The 13,392-nt window shown below is 41.8% G+C and overlaps 1 pseudogene; it reads right to left on the minus strand.

The window, feature by feature from the left end:
• Positions 1-12,838: 12,838 nt before the first annotated feature.
• Positions 12,839-12,957, minus strand: LOC136327733 (U2 spliceosomal RNA; annotated as a pseudogene).
• Between the last annotated feature and the right edge of the window lie 435 nt (positions 12,958-13,392).

The raw sequence follows: 13,392 nt of genomic DNA on the forward strand, positions 1-13,392 counted from the left end.
TCTCTTGTTTGTTCATATAGGCCTGAAGTAATATGAACTTTCCTCTTATTACTGCTTTTGCTGCATCCCAGAGATTCTGATATGTCGTATTTTCATTTTCATTTGTCTGTATATATCTTTTGATCTCTGCGCTTATTTCTTCTTTGACCCATTCATTTTTTAGAAGTATGTTGTTTAGTTTCCACATTTTTGTGGGTTTTCCCCCCTCTTTTTTGCAGTTGAATTCTAGTTTCAAGGCTTTATGATCAGAAAATATGCTTGGTACAATTTCAATTTTTCTAAATTTGCTGATATTGTCTTTGTGGCCCAACATATGGTCAATTCTTGAGAATGTTCCATGTACACTAGAGAAAAATGTATACTCTGTCGCTTTGGGATGAAGTGTCCTGTAGATGTCTATCATATCCAGGTGTTCTAGTATTTCGTTTAAGGCCACTATATCTTTATTGATTCTCTGTTTGGATGACCGATCTAGAGCCGTCAGCGGTGTATTGAGGTCTCCAAGTATGATTGTATTTTTGTTAGTTTTTGTTTTAAGGTCAATAAGTAGCTGTCTTATATATTTTGGTGGTCCTTGGTTTGGTGCATATATATTAAGGATTGTTATGTCTTCTTGATTCAACTTCCCCTTAATCATTATGAAATGACCATTTTTGTCTCTGAGTACTTTTTCTGTCTTGTAGTCAGCATTATTAGATATGAGTATTGCTACGCCTGCTTTTTTTTGGGTGTTGTTTGCTTGGAGTATTGTTTTCCAGCCTTTCACTTTGAATTTGTTTTTATCCTTGTTGCTTAGATGTGTTTCTTGTAGGCAGCATATAGTTGGATTTTCTTTTTTAATCCATTCTGCTACTCTGTGTCTTTTTATTGGTAAGTTTAATCCATTTACATTTAGTGTAATTATTGACACTTGTGGGTTCCCTACTGCCATTTTATAAATTGCTTTCTGTTAGTTTTGTATCTAGTTTGATTCTTCTTTTTTGTTTTTCTATCATTTGTTTTTGTTTGTTTGTGTTCCATACTTCTTTCCTCTGTTGCTACCTTTTTTAAGTCAAGTGTTTTTGTGGTGGTTTTTTTAAGGGTGGTTACCATTAAGTAATGAAAAGGGTACCTACCATATTCATTGTAGTACCCTATCTTATAAGTATTTCTGCACTTCATCATCCTTTGCTACTGTTAATCTCCATCCTCTCCCCCCTTTTTTTCCTTTGTTGTCACAGTTTAAGTTTGGTTTTATTGTGTTCTTGGTGGAGCTGTTACTTGTGGTGTTGTTTTCTTTTGTTCTTTGAATCTGGTTGGAAAACCCCCCTTAGTATTTCCTGGAGTGGGGGCTTTCTGTTGATAAATTCTCTCATCTTTTCTGTATTTGTGAATGTTTTTATATCTCCTTCATACTTGAAGGATAGCTTTGATGGGTATAGTATTCTTGGCTGAAAGTTCCTCTCTTTCAGGGCTTTAAATATTGGGGTCCACTCTCTTCTAGCTTGTAGAGTTTCTGCTGAGAAATCTGATGATAATCTAATAGGCCTTCCTTTATATGTTGTACTCTTCTTTTCCCTGGCTGCCTTGAGAATTTTTTCTTTGTCATTGGTTTGTGTCATCTTTATTATGATGTGCCTTGGAGTGGGTTTGTTGGGGTTAAGAAAACTTGGTGTTCTGTTTGCTTCTTGAATTTGAGGCTTTAGTTCCTTCCACAGGCTTGGGAAGTTCTCGTCTATTATTTGTTTGAGTATATTCTCCATTCCATTTTCTTTCTCTTCTCCCTCTGATATACCTATTATTCTTATGTTATTCTTTCTGATGGAGTCAGACAATTCCTGTAGGGCTTTCTCGTTTTTTATTATTTTTGAGTCTCTTTCTTCTTCTCTCTGTTGTGCCTCAAGTTGTTTGTCTTCTATTTCACTAATCCTATCCTCAATCTGGGCTGTTCTGTTAGCTAAGCTTGTTACCTCGTTTTTCAGCTCGTGAATTGAGTTTTTCGTTTCTGTTTGATTTGTTTTTATAGTTTCAATTTCCTTGGTAATATATTCTTTGTGTTCATTGAGTTGTTTTCTGATCTCCCTATATTGCCTTTCTGTGTTTTCTTGTATATCTCTGAGTATTTTTAAGATTTCTATTTTAAATTCTCTATCATTTAGCTCCAAGGCTTCCAATATGTTAAGTCTTTTCTCCATAGATTTTTCCACATCTATTTGTGTTACCTCTCTTTCTTTTGTATCCATAATATTCGATTTCCTCTTTCTTATCGGCATCTGAGGGTGGTCTTATTGATAGCACTAATTAGAATTAATAAAGAGTAAAAAGTAAAAAAAAAAAAAAAAAAAAGGTAAAACACCCCACAAAAAAAACCAGTAATAATTTATTATTTCCCCCTTTTTTTCTCTCTTCTCTTTCCCTCCTCTCCCCTCCTCAGGGAAATATCGTGCCTATAATGGAGGGCCTGATTTGGGGTGAAGAGTTCAAGGGGCAAAAAAAAGGGAGTAGGGACCTACTAAATGCAAAAAAAAAAAAAAAAAAAAAAAAAGGAAGAAAATCTTAGACAAGCATAAGATGATTTGCTTGTATGTGATGGTCAACTAAGAGATATAATGAGAGGGATAAGAGGGAACCAGAAAAAAAGACCAAAAAAGAATAATAAAGAAGAAAAAATAAAAATAATAAGTAAAAATCTGTTGTATTAAGTGGAGTGAAGACTAAATACAATGGAGACCTTGGGTTGGGAGGACCCAAAATGCCACAAAAATAAACAAACAAGAAAAAAAAATAAAAACAAAAGCAAAAAAGAGAAATAAAGCCAAAAAAAAGCCTTGAGTCCCAAATTAACTAATTTGTTCGTGATTGAGGATTATATGGGAGGAAAGTAAAATGAGAAAAGAAAAAACGAATAGAAAGGAAAAAATAAGAAAAAGAGAAAAACGAAGGAAGAAATAAAATAGGAAGAGAAAAAAACAAAATAAAGTAAGACAAAAAAAAAAAAGAGGAGAGAGTGAGAGTTAAGTGTTTTGGAGTATAACCTTAAAGGAGGGTGAGGATGAAGAAGAAAAATAAAATGCAACACTCATGGGTAGTGTAGTTCAAGAAAGGGGAAGCATAAGATGGGCAGAGAATAGAAGGACCGAGGTGGAGGAAATAAAGGCAAAAAGATAGAAGAAACAAACAACAACAACAATAAAAAAAATAGTGGATCAAGTTGTAAAGTCTGTGGGTTTTTCTTGATTTTGAGAGGTTAACTTCTTCCTTTTTCTTTTCTCTCCCTCTTCCTGGTCGGTGACTCTGTACCCCAGGCTCTGCCCCTGTGTCACTCTTAGGTAGGGATTTGCAGTTGATGGGATTCTATGGCAATGTCATATAATTGGCTTTAGTCTTGCTGGAAGTAAAGGCTTGTTGGCGTTTGCAGGGTCCAACGATGAGAGAGTTTGCTTTCCTGGATTCTCTCTCCTAGTCCCCCCTTTCTGAATTAGCAGCCTGGTGATCCAGCTATAAGGCTGCAACTGCTTCTGCCTGGGGAGTAAGAGGCTCAAAGAGCTGGGAAATCCCCACTCTATCCCCACTCAGTGCAAGGCTTTGGGAAAGGCTCTGAGAGTCAGGGCCTCCAGTGTAATCAGGCGGGGGTGGGAGTCAATTGTTGTCAAGGTGACTGTTCAGCGCCTATCATTTAGTTGGACCTCTCAACCCAGGCTTTCCACACTTTGTAGCCTGTTTTTGCAGGGAAGAAGAGGCACTAGTCTCTGCTTACGACTAGTGTAGTATAGACCTTATTGTCTGCCAAGTCCTTCTTGTTAGCGTTTATCCCTAAATATGGAGGCTCTATTAATCAGAAGTTGCCCCCGCCCCTTTAGCGAGAGGCACTAAAAAATATCACGCCTCTTGTCTTGGAACGCTGAATTGAGAGAGATCTTATCAATTAGAACCGAGGGTGCGCAGATTTCATGGGTTAAGCTAATTTCAGTGATTGGGTCGCAGCTGTGCTTCCGAAGGTATTTTAGGCTGCCTGCGCGCGCCCCTCCCCCAACGCTTGATTGTTAGCTTGAATGGCTGGGTGAGGTGCCCCGCCCACGGAGAGAATCTCCCAAGCCTCTCCCGCTCGCCCCGCCGCTGGCGGCTGGACCGCACCAGGCGCAGGATAATGGAGCCCCCTGGGTGTGCGGGCCAGCAGGGCGCCCTGGGCGCGTGGAATGCCCAAGGCACGCGCGCGAATGGGGCGCTCCGGGCACCGGTGGCCGGCGACCCCCACTCACAGTGTGCGGGCCGCTGGGAACGTCAGCGGTGCTCAACCGGACCGGGCGCGCGCGGCTGCTCACGGTGGCTCGCGGTGACGGCTCGCGGTGACGGCTCGCGGGGGCTCGCGGTGGCGGCTCGCGTCAGCCGCTCGCGGCGGCTCGTGGTTCCCAAGTATATGGGCTGACTCACCACAGGCGCACTCCCTTGCGGTTTGAAAGAACGTCCCTGTGGTAGATTCCTCCACACCCTCGTCTCTCAGATTCAAGTGATAACAGTCCTTTCGCTATCAGTTTGTGTGGAACTCTGGAATGCTCCGAGGATAAATTTTTCTGTTTCTAGTTGATAAATTTGTTGTGATTTAGGGGAGACGCGCTGCTCATGGCGCCATTTCCGTGACGTCCAAGTAACTTTCTTTCTGATGAGAAATGGAATTAGGATCTTTACTTTTCATAACAAAATGGTAACTTTGCTTCCCTCTCATCTGAGAGTTCAAGTAGATGGCTTTCTCAGTCCTTGCCCTAAGGTATTTACTTGTGGATTGAATTTAAAATGTTCATTATACAGTTCTTAATAAAAGGTTGGCAGAGAAAACATATTTGAGAAGGTTTATCTAATGGACTGGTGATATTAAGAAAGGGTGCTGAGATTCACACACACCAAGAGTCTCTGAGAATTTGGAGCTGGATGAGTAATAGAACAAGATGGGAGAAAGTATGGTGATTCTTCACCATCAATCAGTGAATTTCAGAGCAGGAAATTTTTCTTAAGCCCTCTCTCCCTCCTCCCACCTCTCTCCATGCTGTCAAGCTGGTGACAACTGTACTTACCTGGTCTCGGAGGGTTTCAGTGAGCATTACCTGTATTTCCTATTAAAATAAGAGACAAATCTTGGGAACATTACCCTAACTCTCCAGAATCAGAATTGACATGTAAAACAGATAGAAGACAAGGTATTTTGCCTGACCAGGTGGTGGTGCAGTGGATAGAGCATCAGACTGAGATGCGTAGGAGCCAGGTTTGAAACCCTGAGGTCGCTGGTTTGAGTGCAGGCTTATCTGGCTTGAGTGTGGGCTCACCAGCTTGAGCGCAGTGTCACTGGCTTGAGTGTGGGATCATAGACATGACCCAATGGTTACTGGTTTGGGTCCAAAGTCTCTGGCCTGAAGCCCAAGGTCACTGGCTTGAGCAAGCGGTCACTTGCTCTGCTGTAGCCCCACGGTCAAGGCATAAATGAGAAAGCAATCAATGTGCATCTAAGGTGCAGCAATGAAGAACTAATGCTTCTCATCTCTCTCCCTTCCTGTCTGTCTGTCCCTATCTCTCTCTCTCTGACTCAGACAAAAAAAAAAAAAAGGAAAAAAAAAAGAAGAAAACAAGGTATTTTTGGAATTGAAGTGGACCCTTGAAGTCATCACATTTGTCAGTTAGACCCAAATCTTCAAGACCTATTGGGTCATTTTCAGCCATATCTCCTATAATCTCTTGATCTATCTGGTGGATAACAGGTATAAAAAGGCTCATATATTGCCTGACCTGTGGTGGTGCAGTAGCTAACGCATCAACCTGGAACTCTGAGGTCACTGGTTTGAATCTTTGGGCTTGCTGGGTCAAGGCACATATGGGAGTTGATGCGTCCTGCTCCTCCACCCTTCTCTAACTCTCCTTCTCTCTCTTTCCCTTTTCTTTTTAAAAAATGAATAAATAAAATATAAATACTCATATATTTACCCACCTTATCAATAACCACATAGTCTGCCTTCCCCTAGAGTCATCTAGTGTAGTAGGAACACTGAAGGCATTATTACTAGTCCTGGTAGCTAATGACTCACCAGCTGGCTCAAAGCACCTCAAAACAATGCTCAAGTCTTTCAAGATATAGTTGTTATTAGGCAGCTTTCCTGCCTTCAAACCACAGCCTCTTCCCCTTCACTTTCCCTAGGAACCAGGTGCCCAAAGCAACAAGTTGGATGTCTTACCGACCTCTGATTTCATTGTTTCTTCAGGGCATTTTCTGGAAAGAAAAATGATATAATTCTGATGAGGCACTGGGTGGGTGACATCAGCAAGATAGCAGAACAGGAGATTTTAGCCCTCATATTCCACATGGAAACATCAATTCTCACAACTATTCATGGATGGGAATACCTCTGTAGAAAATCTGGAATCTGGTGAAGAGATCAAAGCACCTCATTTAAGCAGAAAAAAAGTCCATGAATAGATGCACTGAAGAGGGTAAAAAAAACAAACAAACTAGTCTTACTTTACCCATGTCACCCCTCCTCAGAGGCAGTGTAGCTCAGTGCCAAGAGAGAGCCTCTCAGTCTGTGATTTTCCCATAAGGGAAAGTCTAAGTGGAATGAGGCACCCTGTTTCTCCAACCGATTGAGACATTGCCCAAGAAGCCCACTTTTGCCTCAGCTTACCCAGATCACTGAGGTGATCAGCACAGCTGAATAGTGGTGGGAGGGAGCTGGGAGCAAAGAAAAGGGGTAGGCACTCAAATCAACCTCCACATGGATCTCAAACTCCAGCTGCAGATCCTATTAGCTAGTTTGCAGACTCCACCAAGAGCCCACCTGTGAACTCCACTTAACATACAAGAAACAAAGAGAAAGGGGTCTAAACACAACACTACAGAAAGTCAACACTACAAGAAAAGAGCAAAACAATAAGAAAGGGACATAGAAAAATTACAAAGAATAATCAGAAAACAATAAAAAGGCAATAACTACATACCTTTTTTTTTTTTTCTGAAGCTGGAAACAGGGAGAGACAGTCAGACAGACTCCTGCATGCGCCCGACCGGGATCCACCCGGCACACCCACCACGGGCGACGCTCTGTCCACCAGGGGGCGATGCTCTGCCCCTCTGGGGCATCGCTTTGCCGCGACCAGAGCCACTCTAGCACCTGGGGCAGAGGCCAAGGAGCTATCCCCAGCGCCCAGGCCATCTTTGCTCCAATGGAGCCTTGGCTGCGGGAGGGGAAGAGAGAGACAGAGAGGAAGGAGGGGAGGGGGTGGAGAAGCAAATGGGCGCTTCTCCTATGTGCCCTGGCCGGGAATCGAACCTGGGTCCCCCGCACGCTAGGCCGACGCTCTACCGCTGAGCCAAGCAGCCAGGGCCCATACCTTTTTTAAAAGAATGACAGAGAGAGAAAGAGGGAGGAAGTGGGAATCATCAAGTCATAGTGGCTGCTTCTTGTATGTGCCTTGACTGGGCAAGCCCAGGGTTTTGAACTGTCAACCTCAGTGTTCCACGCTGATGCTTTATCTACTGTGCCACCACAAGTCAGGCTATAACTACATACTTAATAATTAATTTAAATGTAAATGAATTAAATGCTCCAGTCAAAAGACAAATAAATAGGCCCTGGCTGGGCAGCTCAGTTAGTTAGAGCATCATACTGACTGAAATATAGAAAAGAAAGGCCCTTAGCATGAATAACTCTTAGCAGAACTTACTTTCTTTGAAACAAAGAGACTCTTGGCAGGACTTACTTTTCTAAAAAGACTCCCTATTCTTGGCCTTGAGGCTGGTCTCCCAGACTGTGGCCTTGGGCTAGCTTTGTAAGGCTGCAGGTGTTCTCAGAATGTTTCTCCCTGAATTAACCCTATAGGTAAACATTGTAAGAAAGCTTGTTTCACTGCTTTGTCCTACTGCTATGCTTCCTCTTCTCCTCATTCCTCAATCAGTATGTAATTTTGCCTTTAAAAGGTAGTCTCAGACTGTAGTCGGGACCGCATTGATTTGAATGACTTAGGTCTTCGTGTGGTTGCACAGCTGGTTAATTAAAGACTCCCTAATTTGACTAATTGAGTGTGTGGCAAGACATCTGTTTCTTGCTGTTCTGATACAACACTGACAAGCCAAGGTTGCGAGTTTGATGCCCAGTCAGGGCACATACAAAAATCAACCAATGACGGCATGAGTAAGTGGAACAACAAATGGATGTTTCTCTCTGTCTCTGTCTCTCTCCCTTCCTCTCTCTCTAAAAATCAATAAATAAAAAATTCAAAGCCCTGGCCAGTTGGCTCAGCAGTAGAGTGTTGGCCTGGCGTGTGGAAGTCCTGGGTTCGATTCCCAGCCAGGGTACACAGGAGAAGCACCCATCTGCTTCTCCACACTTTCTCCTCTCCTTCCTCTCTTGTCTATCTCTTTCCCTTCTGCAGCCAAGGCTCCATTAGAGCAAAGTTGGCTCGGGTGCTGAAGATGGCTCCATGGCCTCCACCATGGAGGAGCACTAGAACGGTTCTGGCGCAGCGGAGCAACGCCCCAGATGGGTAGAGCATCGCCCCCTGGTGGGCATGCCGGGTGGATCCTGGTCAAGCGCATGCAGGAGTTTGCCTCCCCACTTCTAACTTTAGAAAAAATACAAAAAAAAATTAAAAATATAAATGGAGAAAGAGATGTGATACATAGGTACAATGGATATTATTCAACCATTAAAAAGAATTAAATCTTACCGTTTTTGACAACATGAATGAAACTAAAGGGTATTATGCTAAGTGAAATAAGTCAGACAAAGACAAATATCATATGATTTCACATATATGAAATTTAAAAACAAAATAAATGAACAAACAAAACAGAACCAAGGAACAAACTGATGGTTTAAATTCTAAATATATATGCACTCAAAATTGGAGCACTTAAATATACATAGCATATAATATAAGCTGAATTGAAGGGAGAAATGGACAGCAATAGTAGTAGTGGACTACACCACCCCACTTTCAACAATGGGTAGATCGTGAAGGCAGACTATCAATAAGGAAATAGTAGATCTGACTAATACCACAGCCAAGATGGATCTAACAGACATACAAAACATTTCAAATTACAGCAGCAAAATACACATTCTTCTCAAGCACACATAGAATATTATTCAAGAGAGATCATATGTTGAGCCACAAAGCAAGTCTTAACAAATTTAAGGAGATCAATAGAATATCTTTTCTTACTACAAAGGTATTAAACTAGAAATCAATAAAAGAGAAATTTAAAAAATTAGAAAATACAGGAATATAAATGGTGCACTCTTGAACAACTAATATGTCAAAGGACTCAAAAATATTTTAAAAAATGAGAGAAGCTGGGGAGCTGAATAAAAAAGGTGAAGGGATTAAGAAGGAAAAGGGCTTAAATTGGTCATTACAATATAATCACAGGAATATAAAGTACAATTTAAGGAATAAAGTCAATAATATTGCAATAACTACATACAGTGTTAGGTGGGTGCAAGATTTATTGAAGGATCACTTCATGGGTTATATTGATGTCTAGCCACTATGCTGTATACCCGGAACTAATATAATATTGGGTGCCAACTGTAATTGAAAAAATAAAAAATATTTAAAAAATAATTTTATTTACTATAGAATAAAAAAGAATAAAATACTTAAGAATAAATTTAACCAAGGAGGTGAAGGATCTGCACATTGAAAACTAAGACATTGATAAAATAAACTAAAGAAAATACAAATAAATGGAAAGATATTCCATGCTCATGGACTGGAGAAATTAAGATTGTTAAAATGTCCACACTACCCAGAGCAGTCTGCAGATTCAATGCAATTCCTATCAAAATTCCATTAGAACAACAACAACAACAACAAAATAATCCTTAAATTTGTATGGAGCCATAAAAGACCCTAAATAGCCAAAGCAATCTTGAAAAAGAACAACAAAGTTGGAAGCATCACACATCCTAATTACAAGGATATTACAAAGCTATAGTGTTCAAAACACTATGGTACTAGTATAAAAACAAACATGTAGAGTAATGTAACAGAATAGAGAGAGACCAGAAGAGAGAAGGAGAGGGAGGAGAGAAGGTGGGACAAGGAAGAGAGAGGTAGAGGGGAGAGGAGAAAAAAGAAAGAAAAGATGCACTCAAGATATAGAATTCTGGTGATTTATTACTGGAAATTGGGCCAAGGAAGATTAAGTTTTCATGACCCAGGCACTGAGGTGGGTGGGTACTTTGATCCCCATATCTTATCCTCACACGGTCTGGGGAGGGAGGTGTGAGTGGACTGTTTTACTGAGTAGCTCTGATATGCTAAGTAATAATAGTGAAAAAGCTGACATTCCAGCTCAGGTCAGGTCTGTTTGATTCCACTCTTTGTTATGACTTCTCTAAAGGAGCCTAAGTTAGTGCATCCTCTTTGTTTTATAGCTGAGTTATCAGAAGCCTAACTCTATTGTGGTGGGAAGAATTTGAAATTTGGAGAGAGAAAATTTTGGATTCCAGCATCACCAAGTTCCAGGTCCAGGACTTTTGGCAAATCTCTGCCATTATGAATTTGTTTCCTCATCTAAAATATGGGAGGAATGATCTTTATCTCACAGGGTTTGGAGAGGATTATATAAAAATCTTTGTAACTGTAAAGTCCATTTCTAATATTATTGTTTTTACTGTTTTTAAAGTGTCTTCTTGCCCACTCTGCTGCCAAAACATCTGTCCATGAGCAGACAAGTAGGTCTCTGGTACAGTTTATGTGCTTATGTGCTTTCTCATGTAGAATTCTCAGACTCCAGTGTCTACTCACTACTTCTCATGGTCCTGCAGCTGCCTGGAAGAGAATTCATACTCTTAGAACAGATTCCCATTTCCCTCCAAGTTTCAGGCTTCTCAGTTCCTCACTGGCTCTCAGATTTGAGGCCCAGTTAACCACTGTGAGCAATTTAATTAGATAGCCTAGAAACCTAGAAGATACTTTTAACTTTTCTTCTTCTTGAATTCCTATAAACTCTTACCTGAAAATATTCTGTATACTTCAAAAGCTCAGGCCAGGTCCTAGTTCCTTTCCTAAAGTTCCCTGTCCTATAAGTTCATAGTAAGCCTTTTATTTCTGACATTATGGATAACATCGCCTGGGTCTAGTATGTAGTCTCAAGCAACAGATTCTGGCCCTGGCTCCACCAAGGGAAGCATGTAGAGGACATAAGGACTTCTTAGACAAAGTCGACACTGGGATAAACAAGTGTCCCTAGCTTTACACCCAACTAACTCTTAGAGGAATTTCAGATTGATGTCCACCCTCTAAATTAAAATGGTAAATACTTTCTATTGTCCCTTCCATTGAGGAGGTGGAGAAGAGAGAGGGCCCATGAAAATCCCCATCTTCCCCAAGCAGGAAATAGTGCAGCTGGAAGAGGGATGGGAGACAAGTGACTCTAGTTTTTCTCCCATAGAGCATATTCATATCTAAGGACTCTTGAAGGTCATATTAGCCCCATTTACCTAATCTGCTGCCTGGATGTCTTTCCTGCCTTTTGTTCTTGATCCTGGAAGGTAGGCTGTGCCATTTGTCCTTGAACAGAACCCAGAGATTCTGGAGTTGAAGATAGAGGTCACTCCAGGCCCTGGAGAGGCATAAATGAACAGGGAGAGAGGGCAGGTAAACAGTGGAAAGAGAAGCACTTGCCCACTGGAGAACTGCCAGGACAGATGTCTCAGTAGTTCAGGAAACATCTGTGATTAGAATGGCTGTGTGTGTGTACATATATGTAAAGAAAGATAAGGGTGAGCATCAATTCTTTGTTGCAACTCCTTAGTTATTCATTGATTGCTTTCTCATATGTGCCTTGACCAGGGGGCTACAGCAGGACACCGTGCTCAAGCCAGCAACCTTGGGCTTCAAGCCAGTGACCATGGGGTCATATCTATGATCCCACACTCAAGTCTGCAACCCTGCATTCAAGCTGGTAAGCCTGTGCTAAAGCAGGATGAGCCCGCGCTCAAGTCGGGGACCTCGGGGTTTCGAACCTGGGTCCTCTGCATCCCAGTTCGATGCTCTATTCACTGTGCCACCAACTGATCAGGTGAGAAGCAATCTTAAGTAAAAAATGATAACTGGCTGAGACTGGCCAGAGGCTCCTTGAGGTAAAGGTGGCCCATAAGGCAGGGCTAGGAAGTGGTGGCTAATCAGTTCAAGACTGGCAAGTGCCCTGTCCTGTCTCACCCCACAGAATCCTCGTGGGCAGCTAAGTGAGCACGACAGCCGGTAGGCTGTTCATTCCAGCTCTCAATGGCTTAGTGGGGTGGAGGGAAACCTCACAGTTGGCTGTCAAAGACACAGGGGCTAAGAGACAAAGGCAGTGACCTTTGAGAAGTTGTCTCCCAGTCACCCATCCCATTTTTTCTCACCTTCACACCCCAGTCATGAGCTAGGCCAATTTTACCCAGAAACTTACCCAGCTGGGTGCCTCAAATCTCACTGCACCTCACCCCTTCCCCTCTAGAATTTCTCCTCTTGGAGTCCCATCTCACAACAGCTGCTGCCGTAACAATCTTGCCCTTTTCAACTCTTCTGTGATCTCAGCCGTGACCTCATAGATCTGAAAAACTGGCTCTCCCCTCCCCCCTTCAGCCAAGGCTCCATTCGATCCAAATGATCATGATGAAACAATGCGATAATGTTATGAAATTTTAATTTCCGGAAATGTTTGCTGCTTCACTGACCTCCACCCATTGTGCTAGACATACAGTGCTGCTGAGACACAGCAGGAATGAGCCCAGAAAAGAAGCCATTTTTTACTCTGAATTTCAAAACAAGGTACCAAAAACTTGGCTTTATGTCTCAAAAAGTATTATTTCTGAACTTTTATTTTATTGACTGTCAATATTTAAATTATTTTACCTTTATAGCTTTGTTTAGACATTTCTTCATTTTTTAAACCCGTGAGAAAAGATGCTACACTTGATCTTAGCCAAAAGACTGAGAAGCGATTTTTTTCTTCATTTTTTAGCATAGCAAGAGCTTCAAAACTGGAAATGACTTGGGTATCTATGATAATCAGAGGAGGCTGTAGGACCCTTGAAATCACCTCCCTGGGCAGGAAGCATTAACTTACAGGCTTGGGTTCCTCAAACCCTACACATTCCAAAGAAGAGCCTGTCTTCAGGACTGGTTCAGGGCTGCCTCCTGGGAGATAGTCTTTGAGCCCTTGGAATATTCTGCCTGAAAGTGTGTTTTCATAGCCTGAGGCTTTGAGCCTTGCTGTACCAGTTTAACCAGATAAGTTTATATTTATGGTGACTGCCTGCTTTTTGATCTGGAGGGGACTTGAGTCTGAGTAGCTAAGGTCAGTCACATGGGCACTGGATGTGACTGACCCCCACTAAAAATCATGGACCTCATGCCTCAGATGAGCTCCCCTGGTAG

The sequence above is a fragment of the Saccopteryx bilineata genome, chromosome 2 (genome assembly GCF_036850765.1).
Source record: "Saccopteryx bilineata isolate mSacBil1 chromosome 2, mSacBil1_pri_phased_curated, whole genome shotgun sequence".
Classification (NCBI taxonomy): Eukaryota; Metazoa; Chordata; class Mammalia; order Chiroptera; family Emballonuridae; genus Saccopteryx; species Saccopteryx bilineata.